Raw genomic sequence first — 13987 nt, forward strand, 5'->3', positions numbered from 1 at the left:
CAGTCACGCTCACACTCACCTTCACACTCACACTCACCCTCACACTCACACTCACCCTCACACTCACCCTTACACTCACCCTCACCCTCACCCTCACACTCACAATCACACTCACACTCACCCTCACACTCACACTCACACGCACACTCACAATCACACTCACACTCACTCTCACCCTAATCCTAACACTCACACTCACCCTCACACTCACACTCACCCTCACACTCACACTCACACTCACACTCACCTTCACACTCACACTCACACTCACACTCACCCTCACCCTCACCCTCACCCTCACACTCACACTCACCCTCACACTTACACTCACACTCACCCTCACACTCACACTCACACTCACACTCACACTTCACACTCACCCTCACCCTCACCCTCACACTCACACTCACACTCACACTCACACTCACACTTACAGTCACCCTCACACTCACACTCACACTCACACACAGTTTCACCCTCACACTCACCCTCACACTCACCCTCACACTCACCCTCACACTCACCCTCAGACTCAACCTCACCCTCACACTCACACTCACACTCATCCTCACCCTCACCATCACACTCACCCTCACACTCACACTCACATCCACACTTACACTCACCCTCACCCTCACACTCACACACACATTTACATTCACAAACTCACATTCACCCTCACACTCACACTCACACGCACACTCACCCTCACACTCACACTCACTCTCACCCTAATCCTAACACTCACACTCACCCTCACACTCACACTCACCCTCACGCTCACACTCACACTCACCTTCACACTTACACTCACACTCACACTCACCCTCACCCTCACCCTCACACTCACACTCACACTCACCCTCACACTTACACTCACACTCACCCTCACACTCACACTCACACTCACACTCACCTTCACACTCACACTCACCCTCACACTCACCCTCATACTCACCCTCACACTTACACTCACCCTCACACTCACCCTCACACTCACACTCACCCTCACACTCACCCTCACACTCACACTCACGCTCACGCTCACACTCACACTCAGACTCACACTCACCCTGACACTCACACTCACACTCACCCTTACCCTCACACTCACACTCACCCTCATAGTCACCCTCACACTCACCCTCACACTCACCCTCACCCTCACCCTCACACTCACACTCACCCTGACACTCACACTCACCCTCACACTCACCCTCACCCTCACACTCACACTCACACTCACACTCACACTCACACTCACCCTCACACTCACCCTCACACTCACACTCACACTCACCCTCACACTCACCCTCACACTAACCCTCACACTCACACTCACACTCACACTCACCCTCACACTCACACTCACACTCACCCTCACCCTCACACTCACCCTAACCCTAACACTCACACTCACACTCACACTCACCCTCACCCTCACACTCACCCTTACACTCACACTCACCCTCACCCTCACACTCACACTCACACTCACCCTCACACTCACCCTCACACTCACCCTCACACTCACCCTCACTCTCACACTCACCCTCACACTCACACTCACACTCATCCTCACCCTCACCATCACACTCACCCTCACACTCACACTCACATCCACACTTACACTCACCCTCACCCTCACACTCACACTCACCCTCACACTCACCCTCACACTCACACTCACCCTCACCCTCACCCTCACCCTCACCCTCACACTCACACTCACATTTACACTCACCCTCACACTCACCCTCACCCACACCCTCACACTCACCCTCACACTTACACTCACCCTCACACTCACACTCACACTCACACTCACCCTAACCTTAACCCTCACACTCACACTCACACTCACCCTCACACTCACCCTCACACTCACCCTCACACTCACCCTCAACTTACACTCACCCTCACACTCACACTCACACTCACCCTCACACTCACCCTCACACTCACCCTGACACTCACCCTCACACTCACACTCACCCTCACACTTACACTCACACTCACCCTCACACTCACACTCACACTCACCCTAACACTCACACTCACACTCACTCTTACACTCACCCTCACACTCACCCTCACACACACACTCACCCTCACACTCACCCTCACACTCACACTCACCCTCACACTCACACTCACCCTCACACTCACACTCACCCTCACACTCACACTCACACTCACACTCACCCTCACACTCACACTCACACTCACCTTCACACTCACACTCACACTTACACTCACCCTCACACTCACACTCACCCTCACACTCACACTCACACTCACCCTCACCCTCACACTCACCCTCACACTCACACTCACCCTCACACTCACCCTCACCCTCACCCTCACCCTCACACTCACAATCACACTCACCCTCACACTCACACACACATTTACATTCACAAACTCACATTCACCCTCACACTCACACTCACACGCACACTCACCCTCACACTCACACTCACTCTCACCCTAATCCTAACACTCACACTCACCCTCACACTCACACTCACCCTCACGCTCACACTCACACTCACACTCCCCTTCACACTCACACTCACACTCACACTCACACTCACCCTCACCCTCACCCTCACACTCACTCTCACCCTAATCCTAACACTCACCCTCACCGTCACACTCACACTCACCCTCACAGTCACCTTCACACTTACACTCACCCTCACCCTCACACTCACACTCATCCTCATAGTCACCCTCACACTCACACTCACCCTCACACTCACCCTCACACTCACACTCACACTCACCCTCACACTCACACTCACCCTCACACTCACCCTCACACTCACACTCACCCTCACACTAACAGTCACACTCACACTCACACTCACTCTCACACTCACACTCACACTCACACTCACCCTCACCCTCACACTTACACTCACACACACACTCACACTCACACTCACTCTAACACTCACACTCACACTCACCCTGACACTCACACTCACACTCACCCTCACACTAACACTCACACTCACAAACTCCCTCACACTCACCCTCACCCTCACACTCACCCTAACCCTGACACTCACATTAACACTCACACTCACACTCACACTCACGCTTACGCTCACACTCACACTCACCCTCACCCTCACCCTCACACTCACCCTCACACTCACACTCACCCTCACACTCACACTCACACTCACCCTCACCCTCACACTCACACTCACACTCACCCTCACACTCACACTCACACTCACACTCACACTCACACTCACACTAACACTCACCCTCACACTCACCCTCACACTCACACTCACCCTCACATTCAACCTCACACTCACCCTTACCCTCACCCTCATTCTCACCCTCACACTCACACTCACCCTCACACTGGCCCTCACCCTCACCCTCATTCTCACACTCACACTCACCCTCACACTCACACTCACACTTACACTCACCCTCACACTCACTCACCCTCACACTCACACTCACCGTCACACTCACCCTCACACTCACACTCACCCTAAACCCTGACACTCACACTCACACTCACACTCACACTTACACTCACCCTCACACTCACACTCACCCTCACCCTCACCATCACACTCACCCTCACACTCACACTCACCCTCACACTCACCCTCACACTCACCCTCACATTCACCCTCACCCTCACCCTCACACTCACACTCACCCTCACCCTCACACTCACCCTCACACTCACCCTCACACTCACACTCACCCTCACCCTCACCGTCACACTCACACTCACCCTCACACTCACCCTCACACTGACACTCACCCTCACACTCACCCTCACACTCACACTCACACTCACCCTCACACTCACACTCACACTCACAATCACACTCACACTCACCATCACACTCACACACATATTTACATTCACACACTCACATTCACCCTCACACTCACACTCACACGCACACTCACCCTCACCCTCACACTCACTCTCACCCTAATCCTAACACTCACCCTCAACTTACACTCACCCTCACACTCACACTCACACTCACCCTCAAACTCACCCTCACCCTCACACTCACACTCACACTTACACTCACCCTCACACTCACACTCACCCTAACCCTAACACTCACCCTCACACTCACACTCACACTGACACTCACGCTCACGCTCACACTCACACTCACCCTCACCCTCACCCTCACACTCACCCTCACAGTCACCCTCACACTCAAACTCAAACTCACACTCACCCTCACACTCACCCTCACACTCACACTCACACTCACTGTCACACTCACCCTCACACTCACCCTGACACTCACCCTCACCCTCACCCTCACCCTCACACTCACAATCACACTCACACTCACCCTCACACTCACACACATTTACATTCACAAACTCACATTCACCCTCACACTCACACTCAGACGCACACTCACCCTCACACTCACACTCACTCTCACCCTAATCCTAACACTCACACTCACCCTCACACTCACACTCACCCTCACACTCACCCTCACACTCACCTTCACACTCACACTCACACTCACACTCACCCTCACACTCACACTCACACTCACACTCACCCTCACACTCACACTCACACTCACCCTCACACTCACACTCACACTCACACTCACACTCACCCTCACACTCACCCTCACCCTCACACTCACACTCACATTCACCCTCATACTCACACTCACCCTCACCCTCACCCTCACACTCACACTCACACTCACCCTCACACTGGCCCTCACACTTACACTCATTCTCACACTCACACTCACCCTCACCGTCACACTCACCCTCACACTCACCCTCACACTCACTCACCCTCACACTCACCGTCACCCTCACCCTCACACTCACACTCACCCTAACCCTGACACTCACACTCACACTCACCCTCACACTCACATTCACCCTCACCCTCACCATCACACTCACCCTCACACTCACACTCACACTCAACCTCACCCTCACACTCACACTCACACTCATCCTCACCCTCACCCTAACCCTCACACTCACACTCACACTCACATCCACACTTACACTCACCCTCACCCTCACACTCACACTCACCCTCACACTCACCCTCACACTAACACTCACACTCACCCTCACCCTCACACTCACCCTCACACTCACCCTCACACTCACACTCACCCTCACACTCACCCTCACACTCACCCTCACCCTCACACTCACACTCACACTCACCCTCACACTCACACACACATTTACATTCACAAACTCACATTCACCCTCACACTCACACTCACACGCACACTCACCCTCACACTCACTCTCACCCTAATCCTAACACTCACACTCACCCTCACACTCACACTCACCCTCACACTCACACTCACCCTCACACTCACCTTCACACTCACACTCACACTCACACTCACACTCACCCTCACACTCACACTCACACTCACCCTCAACCTACACTCACCCTCACACTCACACTCACACTCACCCTCACACTCACCCTGACACTCACCCTCACACACACACTCACCCTCACACTCACCCTAACCCTAACACTCGCCCTCACACTCACACTCACCCTCACACTCACACTCACCCTCACACTCACACTCACCCTCACAGTCACCTTCACACTTACACTCACCCTCACCCTCACCCTCACCCTCACACTCACACTCACACTCACACTCACCCTCACACTCTCACTCACACTCACACTCACACTTACAGTCACCCTCACACTCACACTCACACTCACACTCACACTCACACACACTTTCACCCTCACACTCACCCTCACACTCACCCTCAGACTCACACTCACACTCAACCTCACCCTCACACTCACACTCACACTCATCCTCACCCTCACCATCACACTCACCATCACACTCACCCTCACACTCACACTCACATCCACACTTACACTCACCCTCACCCTCACACTCACCCTCACATTCACACCCACCCTCACACTCACACTCACACTCACCCTAACCCTAACACTCACCCTCACCCTCACACTCACACTCACACTCATCCTAACCCTAACCATCACACTCACCCTCACACTCACACTCACATCCACACTTACACTCACCCTCACCCTCACCCTCACACTCACACTCACACTCACACTCACCCTAACCCTAACACTCACCCTCACACTCACACTCACACTCACCCTCACACTCACATTAACACTAACACTCACTTTCACCCTCACACTCACCCTCACCCTCACCCTCACACTCACCCTCACACTCATGCTCACCCTCACCCTCACACTCACCCTCACACTCACATTTACACTCACTCACACACACACTCACCCTCACACTCACCCTCACACTCACACTCACCCTCACACTCACACTCACCCTCACCCTCACACTCACACTCACCCTCACACTCACACTCACACTTACAGTCACCCTCACACTCACACTCACACTCACACTCACCCTCACACTCACCCTCACCCTCACACTCTCACTCACACTCACCCTCAGACTCACACTCACACTCAACCTCACCCTCACACTCACACTCACACTCATCCTCACCCTCACCATCACACTCACCCTCACACTCACACTCACATCCACACTTACACTCACCCTCACCCTCACCCTCACACTCACACTCACACTCACCCTCACCCTCACCCTCACACTCACCTTCACACTCACACTCACCCTCACACTCACACTCACACTCACACTCACTCTAACCCTAACACTCACCCTCACACTCACACTCACACTCACACTCACCATAACCCTAACACTCACACTCACAAACTCCCTCACACTCACCCTCACACTCACACTCACCCTAACCCTGACACTCACAATAACACTGACACTCACACTCACCCTCACCCTCACCCTCACACTCACACTCACCCTAACCCTAACACACACACTCACAAACTCCCTCACCCTCACCCTCACACTCACCCTAACCGTGACACTCACATTAACACTCACACTCACACTCACACTCACACTCACACTCACCCTCACACTCACACTCACCCTCACACTCACAGTCACACTCACAATCACACTCACACTCACCCTCACACTCACCCTCACACTCACCCTCACACTCAACCTCACACTCACACTCACACTCACACTCACGCTCACGCTCACACTCACCCTCACCCTCACACTCACACTCACCCTCACAGTCACCCTCACACTCACCCTCACCCTCACCCTCACCGACACCCTCACACTCACCCTCACACTTACACTCACCCTCACACTCACACTCACACTCACACTCACCCTCACACTCACACTCACACTCACCCTCACCCTCACCCTCACACTCACACTCACCCTCAGCCTCACCCTCACACTCACACTCACCCTCACACTTACATTTACACTCACTCACACACACACTCACACTCACACTCACACTCAACCTCACACTCAACCTCACCCTCACACTCACACTCACACTCATCCTCACCCTCACCATCACACTCACCCTCACACTCACACTCACACTCACACTTACACTCACCCTCACCCTCACACTCACCCTCACCCTCACACTTACAGTCACCCTCACACTCACACTCACACTCACCCTCACACTCACACTCACACTCACCCTCACCCTCACACTCACACTCACACTCACCCTCAGCCTCACCCTCACACTCACACTCACCCTCACACTTACATTTACACTCACTCACACACACACTCACACTCACACTCACACTCACACTCACCCTCACAGTCACACTCACCCTCACCCTCACACTCACACTCACCTTAACACTCACACTCACACTCACCCTCACACTCACACTCACACTCACACACACACCCTGACCCTCACACTCACCCTCACACTCAACCTCACCCTCACACTCACACTCACACTCATCCTAACCCTAACCATCACACTCACCCTCACACTCACACTCACACTCACACTCACGGTCACACTCACTCTCACCCTAACCCTGACACTCACCCTAACCCTGACACTCATCCTCACCCTCACCCTCACACTCACCCTCACACTCACACTAAAACTCACACTCACATCCACACACACACTCACCCTCACACACTCACACTCACACTCACACTCACCCTCACACTCACCCTGACACTCACCCTCACACTAACACTCACACTCACACTCACACTCACCCTAACCCTAACACTCACCCTCACACTCACACTCACCCTAACCCTAACACTCACACTCACAAACTCCCTCACACTCACCCTCACACTCACACTCACCCTAACACTGACACTCACATTAACACTCACACTCACACTCACCCTCACACTCACCCTCACACTCACCCTCAACTTACACTCACCCTCACACTCACACTCACACTCACCCTCACCCTCACCCTCACCCTCACACTCACACTCACACTCACCCTCACACTCACACTCACCCTCACACTCACACTCACACTCACACTCACCCTCACACTCACTTTCACACTCACACTCACCCTAACACTCACCCTCACACTCACACTCACACTCACACTCACCCTCACAATCACACTCACACTCACCCTCACACTCACACTCACACTCACGCTCACACTCACACTCACCCTCACCCTGACACTTACACTTACACTCACACTCACAGTCACCCTCACACTCACCCTCGCGCTCACACTCACCCTCACACTCACACTCACCCTAACCCTAACACTCACCCTCACACTCACACTCATACTCACACTCACGCTCACGCTCACACTCACACTCACCCTCACCCTCACACTCACACTCACACTCACAATCACACTCACACTCACACTCACACTCACCCTCACACTCACCCTCACACTCACACTCACACTCACACTCACACTCACCCTCACACTCACCCTCACACTCACCCTCACCCTCACACTCACACTCACACTCACACTCACCCTCACCCTCACACTCACACTCACACTCACCCTCACACTCACACTCACACTCACACTCACAATCACCCTCACACTCACCCTCACCCTCACACTCACACTCACATTCACCCTCATACTCACACTCACACTCACCGTCACCCTCACACTCACACTCACACTCACACTCACCCTCACACTGGCCCTCACACTTACACTCATTCTCACACTCACACTCACACTCACATTCACACTCACACTTACACTCACCCTCACACTCACACTCACCGTCACCCTCACCCTCACACTCACACTCACCCTAACCCTGACACTCACACTCACACTCACCCTCACACTCACACTCACCCTCACCCTCACCATCACACTCACCCTCATACTCACACTCACATCCACACTCACACTCACCCTCACACTCACACTCACCCTCACACTCACACTCACCCTCACACTCACCCTCACACTCACCCTCACATTCACCGTCACCCTCACACTCACCCTCACACTCACCCTCACACTCACACTCACCCTCACACTCACACTCACACTCACCCTCACACTCACCCTCACCCTCACCCTCACCCTCACACTCACAATCACACTCACCCTCACACTCACACACACATTTACATTCACAAACTCACATTCACCCTCACACTCACACTCACACGCACACTCACCCTCACACTCACACTCACTCTCACCCTAATCCTAACACTCACACTCACCCTCACACTCACACTCACCCTCACGCTCACACTCACACTCACACTCCCCTTCACACTCACACTCACACTCACCCTCACCCTCACCCTCACACTCACTCTCACCCTAATCCTAACACTCACCCTCACCGTCACACTCACCCTCACAGTCACCTTCACACTTACACTCACCCTCACCATCACACTCACACTCATCCTCATAGTCACCCTCACACTCACACTCACCCTCACACTCACCCTCACACTCACACTCACACTCACCCTCACACTCACACTCACCCTCACACTCACCCTCACACTCACACTCACCCTCACACTAACAGTCACACTCACACTCACACTCACTCTCACACTCACACTCACACTCACACTCACCCTCACCCTCACACTTACACTCACACACACACTCACACTCACACTCACTCTAACACTCACACTCACACTCACCCTGACACTCACACTCACCCTCACACTAACACTCACACTCACAAACTCCCTCACACTCACCCTCACCCTCACACTCACCCTAACCCTGACACTCACATTAACACTCACACTCACACTCACACTCACGCTTACGCTCACACTCACACTCACCCTCACCCTCACCCTCACACTCACCCTCACACTCACACTCACCCTCACACTCACACTCACACTCACCCTCACCCTCACACTCACACTCACACTCACCCTCACACTCACACTCACACTCACACTCACACTCACACTCACACTAACACTCACCCTCACACTCACCCTCACACTCACACTCACACTCACACTCACCCTCACACTCACACTCACACTCACCTTCACACTCACACTCACACTTACACTCACCCTCACACTCACACTCACCCTAACCCTAACACTCACCCTCACACTCACACTCACCCTCACACTCAACCTCACACTCACAGTCACCCTCACATTCAACCTCACACTCACCCTTACCCTCACCCTCATTCTCACCCTCACACTCACACTCACCCTCACACTGGCCCTCACCCTCACCCTCATTCTCACACTCACACTCACCCTCACACTCACACTCACACTTACACTCACCCTCACACTCACTCACCCTCACACTCACACTCACCGTCACACTCACCCTCACACTCACACTCACCCTAAACCCTGACACTCACACTCACACTCACACTCACACTTACACTCACCCTCACACTCACACTCACCCTCACCCTCACCATCACACTCACCCTCACACTCACACTCACCCTCACACTCACCCTCACACTCACCCTCACATTCACCCTCACCCTCACCCTCACACTCACACTCACCCTCACCCTCACACTCACCCTCACACTCACCCTCACACTCACACTCACCCTCACCCTCACCGTCACACTCACACTCACCCTCACACTCACCCTCACACTGACACTCACCCTCACACTCACCCTCACACTCACACTCACACTCACCCTCACACTCACACTCACACTCACAATCACACTCACACTCACCATCACACTCACACAAATATTTACATTCACACACTCACATTCACCCTCACACTCACACTCACACGCACACTCACCCTCACCCTCACACTCACTCTCACCCTAATCCTAACACTCACCCTCAACTTACACTCACCCTCACACTCACACTCACACTCACCCTCAAACTCACCCTCACCCTCACACTCACACTCACACTTACACTCACCCTCACACTCACACTCACCCTAACCCTAACACTCACCCTCACACTCACACTCACACTGACACTCACGCTCACGCTCACACTCACACTCACCCTCACCCTCACCCTCACACTCACCCTCACAGTCACCCTCACACTCAAACTCAAACTCACACTCACCCTCACACTCACACTCACACTCACTGTCACACTCACCCTCACACTCACCCTGACACTCACCCTCACCCTCACCCTCACCCTCACACTCACAATCACACTCACACTCACCCTCACACTCACACACATTTACATTCACAAACTCACATTCACCCTCACACTCACACTCAGACGCACACTCACCCTCACACTCACACTCACTCTCACCCTAATCCTAACACTCACACTCACCCTCACACTCACACTCACCCTCACACTCACCCTCACACTCACCTTCACACTCACACTCACACTCACACTCACCCTCACACTCACACTCACACTCACACTCACCCTCACACTCACACTCACACTCACCCTCACACTCACACTCACACTCACACTCACACTCACCCTCACACTCACCCTCACCCTCACACTCACACTCACATTCACCCTCATACTCACACTCACCCTCACCCTCACCCTCACCCTCACACTCACACTCACCCTCACACTGGCCCTCACACTTACACTCATTCTCACACTCACACTCACCCTCACCGTCACACTCACCCTCACACTCACCCTCACACTCACTCACCCTCACACTCACCGTCACCCTCACCCTCACACTCACACTCACCCTAACCCTGACACTCACACTCACACTCACCCTCACACTCACATTCACCCTCACCCTCACCATCACACTCACCCTCACACTCACACTCACACTCAACCTCACCCTCACACTCACACTCACACTCATCCTCACCCTCACCCTAACCCTCACACTCACACTCACACTCACATCCACACTTACACTCACCCTCACCCTCACACTCACACTCACCCTCACACTCACCCTCACACTAACACTCACACTCACCCTCACCCTCACACTCACCCTCACACTCACCCTCACACTCACACTCACCCTCACACTCACCCTCACACTCACCCTCACCCTCACACTCACACTCACACTCACCCTCACACTCACACACACATTTACATTCACAAACTCACATTCACCCTCACACTCACACTCACACGCACACTCACCCTCACTCACTCTCACCCTAATCCTAACACTCACACTCACCCTCACACTCACACTCACCCTCACACTCACACTCACCCTCACACTCACCTTCACACTCACACTCACACTCACACTCACACTCACACTCACCCTCACACTCACACTCACCCTAACCCTAACACTCACCCTCACACTCACACTCACACTGACACTCACGCTCACGCTCACACTCACACTCACCCTCACCCTCACCCTCACACTCACCCTCACAGTCACCCTCACACTCAAACTCAAACTCACACTCACCCTCACACTCACACTCACACTCACTGTCACACTCACCCTCACACTCACCCTGACACTCACCCTCACCCTCACCCTCACCCTCACACTCACAATCACACTCACACTCACCCTCACACTCACACACATTTACATTCACAAACTCACATTCACCCTCACACTCACACTCAGACGCACACTCACCCTCACACTCACACTCACTCTCACCCTAATCCTAACACTCACACTCACCCTCACACTCACACTCACCCTCACACTCACCCTCACACTCACCTTCACACTCACACTCACACTCACACTCACCCTCACACTCACACTCACACTCACACTCACCCTAACACTCACACTCACACTCACCCTCACACTCACACTCACACTCACACTCACACTCACCCTCACACTCACCCTCACCCTCACACTCACACTCACATTCACCCTCATACTCACACTCACCCTCACCCTCACCCTCACACTCACACTCACACTCACCCTCACACTGGCCCTCACACTTACACTCATTCTCACACTCACACTCACCCTTACCGTCACACTCACCCTCACACTCACCCTCACACTCACTCACCCTCACACTCACCGTCACCCTCACCCTCACACTCACACTCACCCTAACCCTGACACTCACACTCACACTCACCCTCACACTCACATTCACCCTCACCCTCACCATCACACTCACCCTCACACTCACACTCACACTCAACCTCACCCTCACACTCACACTCACACTCATCCTCACCCTCACCCTAACCCTCACACTCACACTCACACTCACATCCACACTTACACTCACCCTCACCCTCACACTCACACTCACCCTCACACTCACCCTCACACTAACACTCACACTCACCCTCACCCTCACACTCACCCTCACACTCACCCTCACACTCACACTCACCCTCACACTCACCCTCACACTCACCCTCACCCTCACACTCACACTCACACTCACCCTCACACTCACACACACATTTACATTCACAAACTCACATTCACCCTCACACTCACACTCACACGCACACTCACCCTCACTCACTCTCACCCTAATCCTAACACTCACACTCACCCTCACACTCACACTCACCCTCACACTCACACTCACCCTCACACTCACCT

The sequence above is a fragment of the Falco punctatus genome (genome assembly GCF_963210335.1).
Source record: "Falco punctatus genome assembly, contig: scaffold_78, whole genome shotgun sequence".
NCBI lineage: Eukaryota > Metazoa > Chordata > Aves > Falconiformes > Falconidae > Falco > Falco punctatus.